Source organism: Cyanistes caeruleus, chromosome 5 (assembly GCF_971803275.1).
Source record: "Cyanistes caeruleus chromosome 5, bCyaCae1.hap1.1, whole genome shotgun sequence".
NCBI classification, from domain to species: domain Eukaryota; kingdom Metazoa; phylum Chordata; class Aves; order Passeriformes; family Paridae; genus Cyanistes; species Cyanistes caeruleus.
Window position 1 is genome coordinate 51,086,510 of NC_141705.1, and position 16,756 is coordinate 51,103,265.

General features: G+C 42.5%; 1 protein-coding gene across 5 annotated transcripts in view; it reads right to left on the reverse strand.

The window, feature by feature from the left end:
• The window catches only part of BMPR1B (bone morphogenetic protein receptor type 1B), a 228,600-nt gene extending 213,249 nt beyond the window's left edge, over window positions 1–15,351 (reverse strand). For 2 of the 5 annotated variants that reach the window (XM_086888436.1, XM_086888430.1), the window contains exon 1: window positions 15,265–15,321. The gene's annotated coding sequence lies outside the window, so the exon portion shown is untranslated. Of the gene's footprint in view, window positions 1–15,264 lie in introns of all 5 variants that reach the window. The other 3 variants (XM_086888429.1, XM_086888431.1, XM_086888427.1) reach the window with 3 other exon arrangements.
• Between the last annotated feature and the right edge of the window lie 1,405 nt (window positions 15,352–16,756).

A 16,756-nucleotide genomic window follows, 5' to 3' on the forward strand; every position in this document is an offset into this window, starting at 1 on the left:
GTTTTGCTTTGAAACATAATGTTCAGACAAAGACTTTCCTGGGCTTTGCAAACAGAGAGAAAGGTAAAAGGGTGGTAAGATAAAGTTTTGGCTTGCCAAATGAAATTATAGTCCTATTAAAAAACAAGCAAGTTTGACAAATGAGAGCCCAATGACATCATAAAAACATCTTAGTTTCCTTCAGTAGATTAAAGGCAGTTCATAAATGAACTCTGAGAAATAGTAAAATTAGAGAAAGGTAATGTAAATATCAGGGCATGCTCTAAAGAAATAAGTGAGCTGTATTCAAGGCAACATGGAAGCAGTCAGACCAGCACCAACATTTATTGAGTACTCTGCTCATTCTCCCTTTGATACTCAGGCGTTATATTTCCTGTAGGTTGATGTAAACTTTGAAGTTTCGCACAAGATCTTGAAAGAAATACAGAGTGTAACCAGCTGCTACATATGATTCTCTAGCTAGTGGCTGCCATGTATGCTACATATAGAGAGCATGAAAGAGAATAGGTTGAGTGATGTAAACTGCCAGCAGGGAAAGTCTTTGAAAACTTATACAAGATAAAAGCATCTGTAGTCTCAACACTAATACTCTGTAGTCCAGCACAGTGATAGAAAACAGCAGCCACTGGAACAGCTGGAGTCCACTGAAAGGGAACAAAGCCAGCATTTGAATACTGTGAGCTGTGACTATGTTCAAAATGTCTGAGATACGCTTTCACATCCACAAGAACCCTCTTGCAACAGCTAGTCCACCAGAGGAACCATCTTTTTTAGAAGAGTTAGAATCTACCAGGCAAGAGAGCTGTACAAGAAGAGTGTTACTGAGTTCAAAGTAACCTTGCAAGGCAACATGTCTGAAATGACACAACAACAAAACTGCTTGGCCTGTATGGGCTCCACTTGCCACACAGCTGTAAGCAAAGGTTGTATCCTTTGTCTCCTGCTGCAGAAATCCAAGGAATTCCTAAGGACAAGGAGTGCTGCCAGCTTGGCCAGTACCCGTGGGCAGCCTGGGCACTCACACCACTGCCCAGGCTGAGCGAGCATCCCTGTCTGTACCCACCCTGAGCCACGGGAAGTGGCCAAAATACTCCTGCCATTCCAGAAACCATCAGTGACATGGATACAGCTGAATTAAATGCAATTTCTGTGAAATGGAGTAAAACTGTGACACCTGTGTGGAACTCAGTGTATTAGCAGGTGTTAAATTACACACACATAGTGGGAACACCTGAATCTGCTCCTTGCAAAAACATCTTCCCCATGGAAAAATTGCAGAGATGTGAGGGAGCAGATGAGCTCTTCCATGCATGTGGTGGCATTAAGTGAAAGTGGCCAGTCACAACTGCAACATGGAAATACACAGGGAGTGGTACATAACACACTGCAACAAAACAAAACAAACAAACAAAAAAAATTTAATAGGTTGCTGCAATCCAGGTAAGTGTTTGGTGAATACAATGGAAAAGTACTTTATCAAAAATGTAATAAAAATTGCTAATGGAATTGCTCTGGTTTACATATCTAGTTTCTTTCCTTGCTTTCAGACTGTTTTTAAACACTCATCCTGAACCTCACAGAGGAGAAAAGAGAGGAATTCTGTCAATATTGCACTTAAAATCATGCACAAAAGTTAATAGCATTATGATCTAAAGTAAATGTCATTTTTACAGCTAAATTATAGCATAACCAGTGAAAATGAAAATTATTTTATAACTGATGAGTGGAAGTTGTACTTTAACTAATTGTAATCCAGAAATGGCTGGGTTTTGCAGCCAAAAATCAGCAGACTTCCATATGGCCAAACTGAATTCTGTAGAGAGAACAAAAACATCTTCCTATGTGAGCTCTACCTGTACACAGGCCACACTGTTAAATAGTGGAACACAGTCAGCGTGCCTGAGAACCACTGAGCAGCACCAACCTAGCACCTGACACTACAGAAACACAAAAAATTGGAGAATTCGGAGAGTAAGAACAAAAAGATTCCTAAGGGCTGAAAACCTGGATCCATAATGGGAGATCAGTGGTTGACTACATACCAAATTAAATAAAGGATGACATTAATGTTTCGAAACAATGTCCTGAAGCAATCAAAACACCTCATAAAAGTAGTATGTGCATGCAAAACCAGTAACTGCTGCAAGGAAAAAGGGAAAAAGGGTCTGAAGTTAATGCATGTTCTTTAAAAACACAAGCTTGTCCCCCACACTTTCTTCTCATATCCTTGATGAGGAAAGAAAAAGATGGAGCTTCACATATCCCAGGACATGAGAAAAAGGAGAAGAGGGAGCTAATCTTCTGAGAACAAAATTTTGCATCTGTGTAATAATAAAACAATAACATTTTTATCCAAGAAGTTTCTTTATCCAAAATCTCCTATCCACCTGTGGGAAAGTGTTAGAATGCAAGAGGATGCAATCCAAGAATTTCTGGGTCATAAACAGGAAGGGTGACCAGAATTATTCAGACACTAAATTTTGTTTTGTTTTAAAATGGGAAACTACTCACAGTTACAATAATTTGCGTATCCTAAAAAAACCACCCCAAAACTAATTTTTCTTACCCTGTTGATTCTATTGTGATTCATCTCCATAGCTGATGATATAAGAACTATAGCTGGGAAAATCTGATTAATGAAAAATAACAAGGCAAATGACACTGCACACTCTCAAGGTCAGTAAAATAACCAAGTCAGCTTTCGTAAATTCTGTATTTCCAGACTTTTTGGTCAAGCAGAATAGGATACTGGAAAATGCAGCACTGCACATACCTGACTGTAACAGTGAGGTATTTAATCATGTCCATTAAGATAAAGACAAATCTCCTTCCTGTCAGCAGCTTTGAAGATTTCTGAATAGCTAAGGATGCTTGTTTCCCATAAGTTCAAAGTGGTTTATTCATCATCATTCAAGTTTCCCAGTGTATTTTTTGGACAAAAAATGTATTTTAAAAGTCCATAAAGAAACAATGACCTTCCAGCTTGTGATATCATTTGCCTCTTTTGGCAGGGTCATTTTGAACTGAACAAAATCAGCTGTTGCTTTCTTTTCAGACCTTTCCTATCATTTATTGCAATTCCTCCCTTATAACTCACGGGTGCAACGTCTGCAACTCCATCTCATCAAGTACCCCTTCCACCCGCTCCCGAGCACAAGGGAAACTTTCTGGTTACTGCAGGGTCAGATTTAAGGGCCACACCTTCAAACTGAATAAACAAGTTTTGCTGAAGACCAATCGAATGGGGAATTCCGTAAAATATTCATTGTGAAAAGCCTCAATTCATCTGTTTCTCCCCATGTCCATCCCCTCCAAGTCCACCTTCTCTTTTCTTTTGGGTTGGTAAGAAGTCAGCACAACATGGGTTTTGTGTAAGAACTCCCAAATTAAAAATTAATTTCTGACAAGACATCCCCATATTTAATGACACATCTGGTAAATAAGGTAAAAAGTAAGGTCTGAAGTTACCTAGGCTGCACAAAGACTAAGCAATGCCAAGCTTCATTTGAAAAAAAAAAAACTAATAAAAAAAAATTTATACATTCAATAAATAATAAACATATCCATTTTGTTAGTAAGTCAGCTGGCCCCAGCATATATTGACAACCACCTACAGAAAGTACACAATGGTTTCAAAAAATGCTATTTTGAGAGCAAACCTTTCTCAAGAAAATGTCATGACCAGATGTTTAAAAGAAATTTTAAATCCTTTTAGATGTGAAGAAAAAATAAGGGCTTGGAAAAATAAAAAAGAAAATAACAATAAAAATCACAATACTCAAGACAGGAATTTGAGAAACTCTCCAAGTGAAGAGCTGAACATGATTTGTGTTCTCACTATTGTGAGGCCCTATTTTCAGGACAATTATAGCATCAGATGGACCTCTGTGAAAAAAAAAAAAAAAAAATAAAAATGCAGCTTTAAAGATGAGGCAGAGAATAACACCCATGGAAACCACTTCCAGAATGGTTTGTATCTACTATGATAAAAGTACTTGAGAATGTTATGGCTCGAAGAATGAAGAAAGTTTAAATGGATGCAACTCTTAGGCTTTGCAAATGCCAGCCGATCAGCAAAATGCAGTAGTCACAGAATCTGCATCTAATTGGAATAACTCAATAAAATGCATTCTGAGATGCAACTGGGGATCCAGTCCAAGTGCTGCTTTCAGAAGCAGATCCAAAGGAAGTGCAGGTGCCTCCAAATCTTGATTTGAAAAGGAAAATGACTGAGATAAAGCCCACGACTGTTATCTGTGTCACAGGGGATTATCTCCATTTCCAACTACCAGAAGACTGCTACAATGAAATGAGGCTTCTCTACAGTCCTCAGAAAGAGGTAAAACATATTTTTACATAACATTTCTTTGGTATCAAACAACAGGCACAAGTGAATGCCACTGTGAGTTCTACCATGCTCAAAGACAGAAAATAGATGCTGGCTGACTTCTCCTTTGCAAGGATTGGCTTTGAGCAAGCCCCACATTAGCAGGAATTAGGAGGAGGCATTCCCAACAATGCTAACCTAATTCAATCAGGACCAAGAAGGACAGAACAACACTGCAAAAACAAGAGTGTGCAAGAATTTCAGTAAGATTGTCTAGAAAAACAATATTCCGTCGTTTGACATACACTCCTTGTATTTTTATGCAATCTAAAGCATATCTGTCATGCATTCACTGATGAACAAGATTGTACTCTTTGTATATGGTACATTCAAGAAAAAATCAAAGTTACATTTATCACTTTGTTGATAACCTTTCTTGATTAATGAATGTAGAAAAGAGCTGCTACAAACAGGCATTTATCATCAGATGGGAAATTATCAGTAAGGGCCATGAATACTGCTAGGCCAATACTCAACAATAGACTTCAAAGTATACAAAGGAGTATCTTCTAAAGAATGAGTGCAGCTGAAAATTTTGAGACTGGCTTATTGGACAACAGGCCCAGAAATTGGTTGCTTTTGTTCAGGAAGGAATATCATTGAGAGAGAAAGAACTGGGGAAATGTATGAAAGAGGTTAGTGGCTGGAAGAGAACTGAAATGGCACAGAAAGAAGGGCAGATAAAGTCACTTGAATGGAAATAACACTTCCACTTGTTACAGAAATAATACAACAGCTTCCATCAATTAATTATTTTATTCATTAAATAGGCAGCCCATTTATTTTACTTCTTACTAGTCAATTAAAGAGTTATCGTTTGAAACACCTTTAACAAGATAGTCTCATACTTAAATGGAATAATTTTTAAATGTATTTTGCAAGACGTATTTGTTTTTTATTATTTCTTTCAATTTAAATAATAATTTATCTCTCGGAGTATTAATGCAAAAAATCACAGTACAATATTCAAACTAGCTATGAAAATATATTTTCTAAATCTGATTTGAAAATGTATTTTCTCTAAGAGTTTTACTAAAGAAACTTCACAAAGAAATTACTGCATTGGACTGATGCTTCACCTTAGACACCTTGGGGAAAATCTGGAAGGGATGATGAGATTCAGAAAAAGCTGTTCTGTGCGGAATCTTTCTCCACTCCTGACATGTATTTATTATTCATTCCCCACCACCTCTCCTTATCTGATGACACAGCTTACAGACTACATGCAGTTTAAAATGTAGTTTGAAGTTGCTGGGAACTCTTCTGTGATGATTTCCAGTCCCCACAAAAAGAAAAGCCACAGCTTAGTCCATTCTTACACCTACAGAGAACTGATTGACATCTGCTAGAAAGCAAAAAATCAACACCAGAGCTGATGTCACCAGGAACAAACACAAGGATTGCTGCGCACATCCTTCAAGGATTTTGTTATAATCATTTCCAGTGCTCACTATTATCTCTACCCATTAGCAGAACATACAGGCAGCTGCAGCCTGAAGTAGCCCGTCCCTTCTGTCCTTGGCAAATGTGAGAAGGAGGAAGAGTTCTGAGCTTCTCTGAGCTTTTTCTCCCCAGGGTTACAGTGGCAGCACTCGCCTCTGGCTGGACCTTCAGATGACATTAAGGACTTGTTTCAGGGTACTGTACTTGAAACAGGGTACTGTTCAGGCCACTGGGGACTGCAGCACCCAGCACCAGTAACACAGAACCTGCTGAGCTCTACATGTTATGCCACTGTTAGCAGCCTACTGAGGTAACTTTGCAGGACCTCTGTTGGTATGACTGTTTTTGAATCTTCTCTATTCTACCTCCTGGGTACTGCCTTCTGCTATTTTCCAATTAAAAAAAATATATCTTTTTTAGGCTATTAGTTGCACACACACACCCACAAAAAAATAATCTAAACCTCCCCATCTCTAGCCTTGGACATCTCTTAGGCACCATTTGTGTGTATAGCTTTTTCTGGAGTCACAGAGAAAAGGAATTAATTTCTGAGGCAGATAGCATCTTCAATTGTTCATTGCCATGCTAGCCAGCTAGCCTAACTCACACTTCACTGGAGGATGGCTTCACATTGCTTGAGGACAGGGAGTGAGGTTATGTCACCTCACAGCTGGAGCAAGAGACAAAACAAGGCAGGTGCCTTTGCACTGATGCAGCCCAGGCACGTTCCCACCTGCTGAGAGTGCTGAGGTCCCTATCTTTCAGCAGGAGGAATAGAAATAGGAGCTAGGCACAGCAGCTCCTCAAATGCTCCCACTATTCCCAAAGCAACTGCCCATTTAGGTCCTTAATTTTATGGCAAAACACTTCTAAAAGCTTAGCTCAGCTTTCATGCCATTGGTTTATCCTTCACAGTACTGCTTTTGGGCCCATCAGAGTATCTGCAGTTTACTTTTCACCTCAAGCCAAGTCCAGCATTTAAGAATGACTAACGTAAAAACATCCAACCAAACATTTCAAAAGGCATTTAAATACATGTAAGACAACTCCTACCTGCATGCAAAGCCCCCACCAACTTCTGAAAAGATTTAGCAGCAATGATTAAACCTGTGAGAATATATGTATCTGTGCGAGTAGAGTCACAGCATTTTAGTTCTTAGGAAATTTGCAGCAAGAGAGAAGAAATACCAGGGATGGTTCATTGAAACAGCTGAAATGCTGCTAAGGAAAGAAGTTACACTGGGATTAATAATTTCAAATATATGTGCAGCATTTGAGAGCAGAAGGACAGTATAAAAATAGATCAAACTCTTTTGACAGGTTCTCATTTGTTCACACCATTCCAAGTCATGTTGTCTGAACTGGTAAGGTGAATCAGAAAAACTGAGTTATGCACAAACTGTGCAGAAATCTGCACTTCTGCTAGAAAAGTTTTTTTCTAGTTTTTTTTTTCTAGAAAGCTAGAAAAGCCTTTATGCACAAATTAAGCACCAAGTTCAGTAAAAATCATGGCATTTTGTACACACAAAATCTAACAGCTCACTATTCAAGCCTTAAAAAAATAAGAATAAATTTTACTATCCAGAGGACTAGAAACTATTCTTTGTGTTGCTTTGGTTTTGGGGTTGTGTTAGTCTTCAATTAAATCAATTTTCAAACAAACTTTTTTCTTCAAAACCTTAAAAACAGCAAGCCTTAAGAAAATTCCACACATTCAAAACACAGGCATATGTATCACTAAGATCACGCTGGTTCTTGTCAGGAGAGAAAATTTTTTTTCAAAATGAAGCAGTCTTAGGAAATTCTATTATTCAGTTATACAGTAGTTTGATTACTCCCTGGCAATAGATTTCTGAGATAAAAAGTTAAAAAGATTACCTTCATTTTTTCTTCTTGTTTGATTGGAGTAAACTTCTGATTTATGCACCTCCTCAGCCAGCAGCATCCCTACTACACTGAACAGCCCAACAATACTGCATAAGCCCCACTGTAAACAGTTATTTTGGGATGTATTTTCCATGGCTCTAACTCAGTTGTGGAAGACAAGGAATATAGACAAGCCTAAACAGTTGTCATACATGGTTATCAGAGAAAAGTTAATTAGCTTCAGGTTTAAAACGTGCTGCTCCTCCTCTTCAAAGGCACAAATATGAACCTGCTGCTGTGATGGCTGTCAGGAAAAGCACAGACCTGCCCTTCCATAAAATACTAATGTGATCTCTGTGATGCCATTGCTGCTCACATGATGCTGAACTGACATGGCCTATGTGAATATTTAACCCCAAACCGCAAGGTTTACCATCCACTTCCAAAAAATACCAGAATTCTGGAGGAGAATGATGGTGCTGCTTTTTCACTCTAATAAAGTGATTGTATCTGCAGCAGGACAAACCGAGAAAAGATTAATACCTGTGGAAAGAAAGACTAAGTAACCCTATTGGGATAAGGGAGAAGGCTGAGTTGTCCAACCAGTTTTCTACCCAGGGAGGGATGCACACATCCACACCAGCAGCTGTCTCCAGGAGAACACTGTGAAATGGTGGCAAAGGCAGTTATATCCAGCTGGAGGCCAGTCACTAGTGATGACCAAGGGATCAGGTGCACTCTCAGCAAGTTTGTGCACGGCACCAAGTGGGAGTGTTGATCTACTGGAAGGCAAGGAGGCTTTGCAGAGGGATTTGGACAGGCTGGAACAATGGGCTGAGGCCAACTGCATGAGATTCAACAAAGCTGAGTACCAAGCCTCTGGGTTACAACCACCCCATGAAGTGCTACAAGCTGGGGCAGAATAGCTGGAAGGTGCCTGCAGAAAAGCATGTGGGTGCTGGTCAACAGCAGCTGAACATGACCCAGCAGTGCCCAGGGGACTGAGAAGGCCAGGGGAATCCTGGCCTGGATCAGCAATGGTGTGGCCAGCAGGAGCAGGGCAGGGATTGTCCCCTGTACTCAGCACTGGTGAGGATGCACTTCAGGTGTTATGCTCAGTTTTGGGCCCCTCACAAGAAGACATTGAGGGGCTGGAGCGAGTCCAGAGAAGGGCAGCAGAGCTGGTGAAGGGTCTGGAGCACAACATTGATGAGGAGCAGCTGAAGGAGCTGGGAGTTTTTAGCCTGGAGAAAAGCAGGCTCAGGGAGCACCTTACCACTCTGTAACTGTCTGAAAAGGAGGCTGTAGCCAGTCTCTTCTCCCAGGTAACAAGTGACAGACAGGGTGAGAGCAAATGGTCTCAAGTCGCACCAGGTTTAAGTTAAATACCAGATTTTTAAATTTTTTTTTCATGGAAAGGGCTATCAAGCATTGGAACAGATTACCTAGGGAGGTGGTAGAGTCACCATCCCTGGAAGTGTTCAAAAAACATGGATATGGCACCTGAGGACATGATTTAGTGGTGAACATGGTGGTGGTGCTATGTTGACCACTAGATTTGATAATCTTGAGGGTCTTTTCCAATCTTAATGATTTTATAGTTCTATGGTTCTATGAATGTTTCCTACCATAAGAAAGAAATACTTCATGTGAGAGTGAGGGGTGTCCTGTGAAAACCACCAAGCTCAGCAGACTGTAGTCTGCATGCAGAATTCATAGAGGCAATCTTCACACAAAGCCCTTCTTACCATCATTCAGAGAGAAATCATACCAGTAAATCATACCATAAATCCTAAGCACAATACAGATTCTAACTATCAATTTCATAATAGTTGCAAGGTGCTGAATACCCAGGAATGCTTGGGAATAAAGGAAAAAGACAATTTGCATTAATATTTTTAACAATGAAAGGCGAACACAGTCTCCTGAGTAACTTTAGTTTTATCCTGTCCATCAACAGCAGCAGCTTGGACTTGACCTCATTCTTGACCCAGAGTCTCAAAACACTTTAAAGGGGTACCTGTGACTGCATCCCATTGGACAAAAACAGCCATACAGAGATGACAGGGCATGTCATCTCATGGCATGTCCTTGATGCAGCACAACCCTCCTCAGCTTGAAGGGTTTCTCCACTTCGATTTTTTGGTAGGACAAGACCCTACAAGACTTGCCTACAAATAAAAGAAGCCTATGATGCCTTATACACTTAATTGTATTTCTGCAGGCTATAAAACTCTTGCTCTACTCATTTTAACAAACTACCAGATAGTTATGCCTGAAGAGAAATTCCCTGTTAGGGAAAAAACCCTATTCATCCAACTTCAGTAGCAAATGCAAATAGCTAATTAACCTTATCTCCATTACACTGTCCTGACTTTGCAATACATCTGGCATGGAAGCAAGTATTTTTTTGCCTTGTCCAAGTCTTCTCACATAAGTACAGAGCCTACACTCAACGGGCTCTGAAGCAAATCTGACCAGCAAAGATTTAGCACATAGGTACAGGTTATACACTCTGATCCAGACTCTAATTGCATACCATTGCATGCCATTCCATCATCAAGTTATTGGGGAAGAAACAAATTGTCAGACACATGAAGGAAACTGTATTTAGCAATCTAGTTACAAATAAAGCTGTATTTGTGTACTTAGGTGAGACAAATAAGCCAACTAGCCAGATCCAGCGCATGTACACATAATCAATCCAAGGCAAATAAATATACTCTTTCACCCACCAGTTTCTTCCCCTAAAAGACATATGTGCCCAAACTATGAGATTCAGCATATCACCTTTTCACGGTCTGTTTTAAATACAACACTTTTTCCTTAGCCAAAACTGACAAGGATTAGGGAAAGCAAATTGGACAAAAGGTCAGATTATAGTGAAATTGAAATATTTATCAGAAGAGCTATTTCTGCCAAGGAAGATAATCACAAAGGTAATGTCTCCTTTGATCCTTAATTGACCTGCATGTTTTTAATTAGGAAGCAGGGGAATTAACCTAGAGCTAATTACAGTCTTCGTTTTACAAACCTGTAAGTGAGTAATTTTATTCACATAAGTATTCCTTAGTGAAGTTATGCATGAACAAATACGTTTGTAGCTTCAGGGAATAGGTCTTGAATAACTTAACCTTTTAAAAACTTTCAAGTGGCTACTTTACAAATATGCCTTATATACAATCTATTTTATATTTTAGAGTTTAGATGTAAAATTTTTCTGAACACCAAAGAATATTTCTTTTTGTGTCAGCAAAACAGCAACAGTTATTTTTGTGTTAAGGAAGTAAGTGGTAGCTTTAAAGAACAGACATTTTTAATTATGTGCCTTTATTCATCCTGGTCTGCAAAACTGCAATCTTTTGCTTAATGGCAACACAGAGTAGAGGTTTGCAGCAATGCATTTTTACTTCAGCACTGAATTAATTTTAATGTGTAACACAGTCAGTTTCAGGGAAAAGAAACTTCCTGTGTCATTCAGGTCCCTGCATACTACAATTCATTCAGTACTGGGAAATCTTCCTGGAACATGTGAAGGGTGAACCTACTCTCCCCATTCTCTCCCCATGCTCACATTGCTGCTCCAGTCTCTTCATTACATTCAGAGTTTCCAAACACTGCAGACCCATATCTGCAGTCCTGCAAGGTGCCACAGATGACTGCAAAATACCAATTATACGAGGCTTGGAATTGTGACCGTGACTTCCATGCAAATGCCCTCCCTGCTGGCCACTGTACCACCAGATGAGGACTTGCTCCGCATCCTGACTCCAACAGAAAGCAACTCCTTCAGCCTGCTTTCCCAAGGCAGTGTTTAGATTTTCTTATCTGTGGATAAACACGTCTGCCAGACCCTCACTAGTAAGTTTTGAGTCTATTGGCCAATTAAACCAAATCTGACACAGGCTTGGAGGCCTAAGAGATATTCGCTGTGACAAGCAGCAGAAAAGCAGGCAGCTGGGCTGAGCACACAGCCCCCGTGAGTGAGCCTGTGAGAGAAAGGCCAGAGCAGTGAGAAACTGGGGACCCCAGCCTTGAGACACGACACCAAAAGGAAGATGTTCCTTTGGGTTTGGCTGCTCATCACAACCCTGCAACGCAGGCTGTGCATGACAGCAGTTAAAACATAGCGCCTGTATTGCCAGAGACACAGACACACGCTCCTCTCTGTGCACACTGTGCAAGCACTCACACCTGGGTGTGCATGCACACTCTGGCATGGGCTGATCATAAAGAATAATTGATCATTGATCATAGGAATTTAATTTTTTTTTACAGCTTGATGAGGTGTTGACATATTAAGCAGAGAAAAGTAAACTCGGTAATGTGACACATGAAAAAACTGGTATAATGTAATCAAACACTACATTATTAAGGTATTTTAGTTACCTCAAAGTCATTTCCTTATTAAAAAAGAGTCCAGCACTTACAGATGCTGAAATAGATAAATCTTTTCTCCTTTAAGGAACTCAGAAGAACGAGGTTGTTGATATATAGCACAATGCAATTCATAGATATTATCAGAATGTTACAAATTCAAGACTTTTCAAAACTTATTCTATAACCCTCATTACATTTTTACTACCTCAACCAAATACAAAACAGCAAGAGGAAAGAGCCCACCAGAACCAAGCCCAATCTGAAACGTGCACTAGGCAAAAAAAACCAGCTTGACACGTGTGAACCTTACATTAAACCACAGTGTTTTCAAATCAGTTTCCTCCAAGTTTTGCCTATCAGCAGCAAGATTCCCCATTTGAGAGAATTTAAAACCAGCTCATATCTTCTGAAAAGGAACAAAAATCTGAATGGAAGTAAGTATAAGATATATTTTATAGTTTGCTTTATGGGGTACCACCAATAGGTCTTACTAATTTGTTTCTGTTCTATATTTGCAGTATTTACAGCACAAAGATCAGCACATTTTGGCACATATGAGTCACATATCAATATTGTCTCTAAGTCCTCAACAACTTAAGTTTGAGAAACGATGACCAAGATAACCATGTTGGTTTATATACTATCCTATCCTTGCAATTACCTTAAGATTGGTAAGAAATACCTGTTAAAAGTTTTTAGAAGGCTTTTCTGGCTTGGCCCATATTCTGTTTGAAGGCTGTAAACTACTTAGGATGGCTGTAGTTAGCAGAGTCAGCACATGCTGGAACCAGAGGCAGCCCTTTGCTCTCCCCAGCACACTGCATCAAGTATCACATTTGTAAGACAAAGCAAAGCAGCCCCTTCCCCACAGGATTTACAGTCTGGACAAGTGCTTTGTAGTCAGCATCAAGCAATCAGCAGTTAAGACACAGCTCATAAACCTTCTTTAAAAAAAAAGTTCATCTTATTTCTTGGGAGTAGTAACACATCATTTCCCACCTGAGCATCAGACGTCCTCATTGTTTCCTTACACCTGGCAACAGATATTGTGTCTTACTTACTGAAGGTCTTGTTTTGTAGGAAACAATACACAGGGAGGAATGACAGAAACAGGCAAGAAAGACTAGATGCTGGGAACAGCCTTTGTGAATCTGTCAGTTTACATCATCACCAATCAAAGCTCTTTCAAAGGGAGTTTCAAAACTTGAGGGCTCGATTCTGTCAAGAGATGAATGCTCCAGTCTTGCTGCAGCAAAGGCCCCAGCACATGCATCTCTTTAATTAGACAAGTGCACCAATTAGAATGGACCCCCCCTCATATCCTTAAAATTAAACATGTATTTAAGTGCCAGCTTGAAGCCAGAGCATTTAGTATACTGACCCAGAGGAAGGACTGCTATAAGTCAGGATTACACACACAGATAAGTACAGACACAGCTATCCCAAAGGCCTGAGGGTCGTTTTTCCCTGATTGCACAAGTGTCAATCAAGGGCAGCTCAGCTAAAGCCAAGCAGGGCAGTAGGTTGTGGGAAGAGAGTCAAGGTCCTTAGGTTGTGTTTACTGTGATGGGTTCCTTATTTTGAAATAACTGCAAAACTCTTTCCTAACAATGCAAAATTTCAACACAAGAACCAGAGAATCTTCTTACAAACACATTATGAATCCATCATATCACTCTAATAGTAAAATGTTGCTTGGGTTTTTACTCGCTTTCAAAAATCTCTGAAAGAAACCCACTCCCTGCACATGCAGCCTGTGCCAGTAAAAGAAAGGAGGAATACCTGATGCTGCAAAGCCATGCTAGTCTTCAGAGGAGATTTTGTCCTCTGTAGGCAATCACACGGTAGCCACACTAAGCACACTGCTTCCACGAGTTATTTCCAGAGACTGTAGCTTTTAACATCCTAACTCTAACATGCCTGTCATTCAAAATGCTCCATTCTCAGAACATAACTGTCCCTGCTCATTTCCCTCCTCTTAAGCTACATCTCAAGCAAAGCAGAAGAGAGAATTTTGGCCTGAACACACTGGAAGTTTATAAAAGCATGAATGGGACAGAGAGGAACAGAGACCAATTCTGCACTTACTCTATGTCAAGACATAGGTACTATCAAAAGTTCAGAATAAAATGCTATGGGGTTTGACACAGTGTAAAGTTAAAGCTATGAAATTCCTTCTCACAGCACATTGTTAAAAGTTTACACAGGGTCAAGGGGCAATCAGAGCAGTTAATGGAAAGGAAAAATCATTGAGTGCCATAAAGACACATGCTCTGCCTTAGAGAGCATCCAAACTGCAAATCAATGCATGCTGAGAGAGCCTTCTGGAGAATTATCCTTACACGCCTATCTTGTTTTCACTCCCCCTCAGACACCGCTTTTTGCACCGTCAGACCCAGGACGCTTAGACAGAGCCCCGCTTTTATCTACAAGAGGCTCCTAAACAGTGACACTTTCTGTAATTTACATTCAGCACATGCTTAAATCGAGCGGTTTAACGCTGCGTTTCTGAACAACATCACCGAAGACATGGACTGCTATAATCTGCCCGGTAAATCAGAGCTCATGTCAGTCATCACGGGCGACAAAGTCTGTGAGTTAACAACACCGCACCACATTCCCGCTTCCCAAAGGTCCGCAGGGCCCTCCGTCGTCCCCAGCTACAAAACAACATGTACCTTGACAAACTGGCCTTTTGATTTAAAAGTTCATTTCGGGAGGGCTGCAGATGGCCAGCTCCTGACCTGCACCTATCGGGATGGTACCGAGCCAGGCGCAGCGTGTGCCCGAAGGGAGCGGGTGGCCGCTCACACACAGCTGCTCGCCCCGGGGCGAGCTCGGGCAGCCTGAGGCGAGCGCTGCGAGCCGCGCTCGGCGCTGCACGGGACAGCACGGCAGGGGACAGCACGGCAGGGGACAGCACGGCACGGGACAGCACGGCAGGGGACAGCACGGCACGGGACAGCACGGCACGGGACAGCACGGCAGGGGAGAGGGGCTGGGTGGCCACAGCTCCCGAGCGCCCAGCGGGGCTGGAAGGCACCGGGCGCGTTCGGGGCGCTGCCCCCGCAGCACTCGGCGCCCCCGGGACCCCCCTGCACCCCGGGCCGCCCCGGCCGCGCAGGTGCCCGCCCGCCCTCCGCAGCATCTCCGCAGCACCCGCTCCCCGCCCTGCTCCGGCTCCTCACCCTGCTCACCGCCTGCCAAGGCTCCGCGGGGCTGCCTCCTCCGCCGGGGCTGCTCCCGTCTCCTCCGCCGGGGCTGCTCCCGTCTCCTCCGCCGGGGCTGCTCCCGTCTCCTCCGCCGGGGCTGCTCCCGTCTCCTCCGCCGGGGCTGCTCCCGTCTCCTCCGCCGGGGCTGCCGCCGCTCCCAGCGCTGCCGCCGCGCTCGCCCCCGCCCGCCTCTGGCGCACACCCCCCTTGCCGCCCGGCTCGCAGCCGCTCTGCTCGGGCTCGGGGTGGTTTGGGGCTTTCTCCCCTCCTTTCGCCCTCTCCAGCTCCCACTAGTGCTCGCACACCCGGCCAGCCGGACGAGGATTCGCCGCCTCCTCCTCCTCCTCCTCCCGCCCCCCCGCGGCCGCCGCTCCCCGGTCAGTGGCGGCTGCGGAGCCCCGGGGCCGGGGCTGCACGGAGCGGTCTCGGCTGGCCGAGCATCACCAGCCCGGTGGCCAGCCGCCCTGACCCCCACAGCACCCGCACAAGGGCCCGCGCTTGCCTGGCGGGACGGGGAGATTTAAGAGAAGCGAAGCAATTACTGCCAGGATTAAATTAACAATCGAGATAAAACGGACAGCGTGGGAACAGGCGACTGAAAGATGAATCGCCGATACATTGCATAGTGTTTAGAGTCACAGCAATAATTTATTACTAAGTGTAGGCAGCAGCACAGCCCCGATGTGGATACTCCTGCTGCAAGTTGTATTACATCCCACAGGCAGGCGAGTACCAGCCCGTGCGACCTTACAGCCCTTACAGTCAACTTTTTAACCTCTGTATTATCTTATTACTGCCTCCCTCTTATTTATGCTTGATTGAAAGGAAATAACAGATAAACCAGCAGTTTAAGTTATCGTATTAGAAGTTTATGATGACAATTTAGTCCATTATGACACGTTATGATGGGGAAAATGCAAATTTAAAATGGTAATGTTCAAGGGATGACTCCATTAGCAATTTAGTGTGCATGAAGAGTGCACTTTAAAACAGAGGTGTAGCAACCTCAGTGCACTGACTGCAAGCAGTAAGCCAAAAAATGCATCCTGGGAGTGCACCTAATGCACCGTGGGTCGGCAGGCATCCCCTGCACAAGGTGAGGCTGCAGCCAGTGCAGACGCCTTGGCCTGAGCACCAGCGGTTTCACATGGCAAATCTACTGAGCCACACTCACTAGTCAGGCAGACATCAGCATAACCCCATTGAATTTCAGTTTCTCACACTCAAGTTTACATACTCTCTCACTGCTCAAGTGGGTTGGTGTATTAATGCTATTAATTCACACACACAGGAGCTAGTCTATCCCCCTTTAACTCAGAATGTTTAATTTGCAGAATATTACTTCAATATTTTGGGCCAGAGACACAGAGGAGAGGGCAGACTACCTCCAACTGCATGTCTCTGTTCTTAGGCCCAAATCTATCCTCTCCCTGCTACAGTAGGCACTTTACAACTTTCACTTTACAAC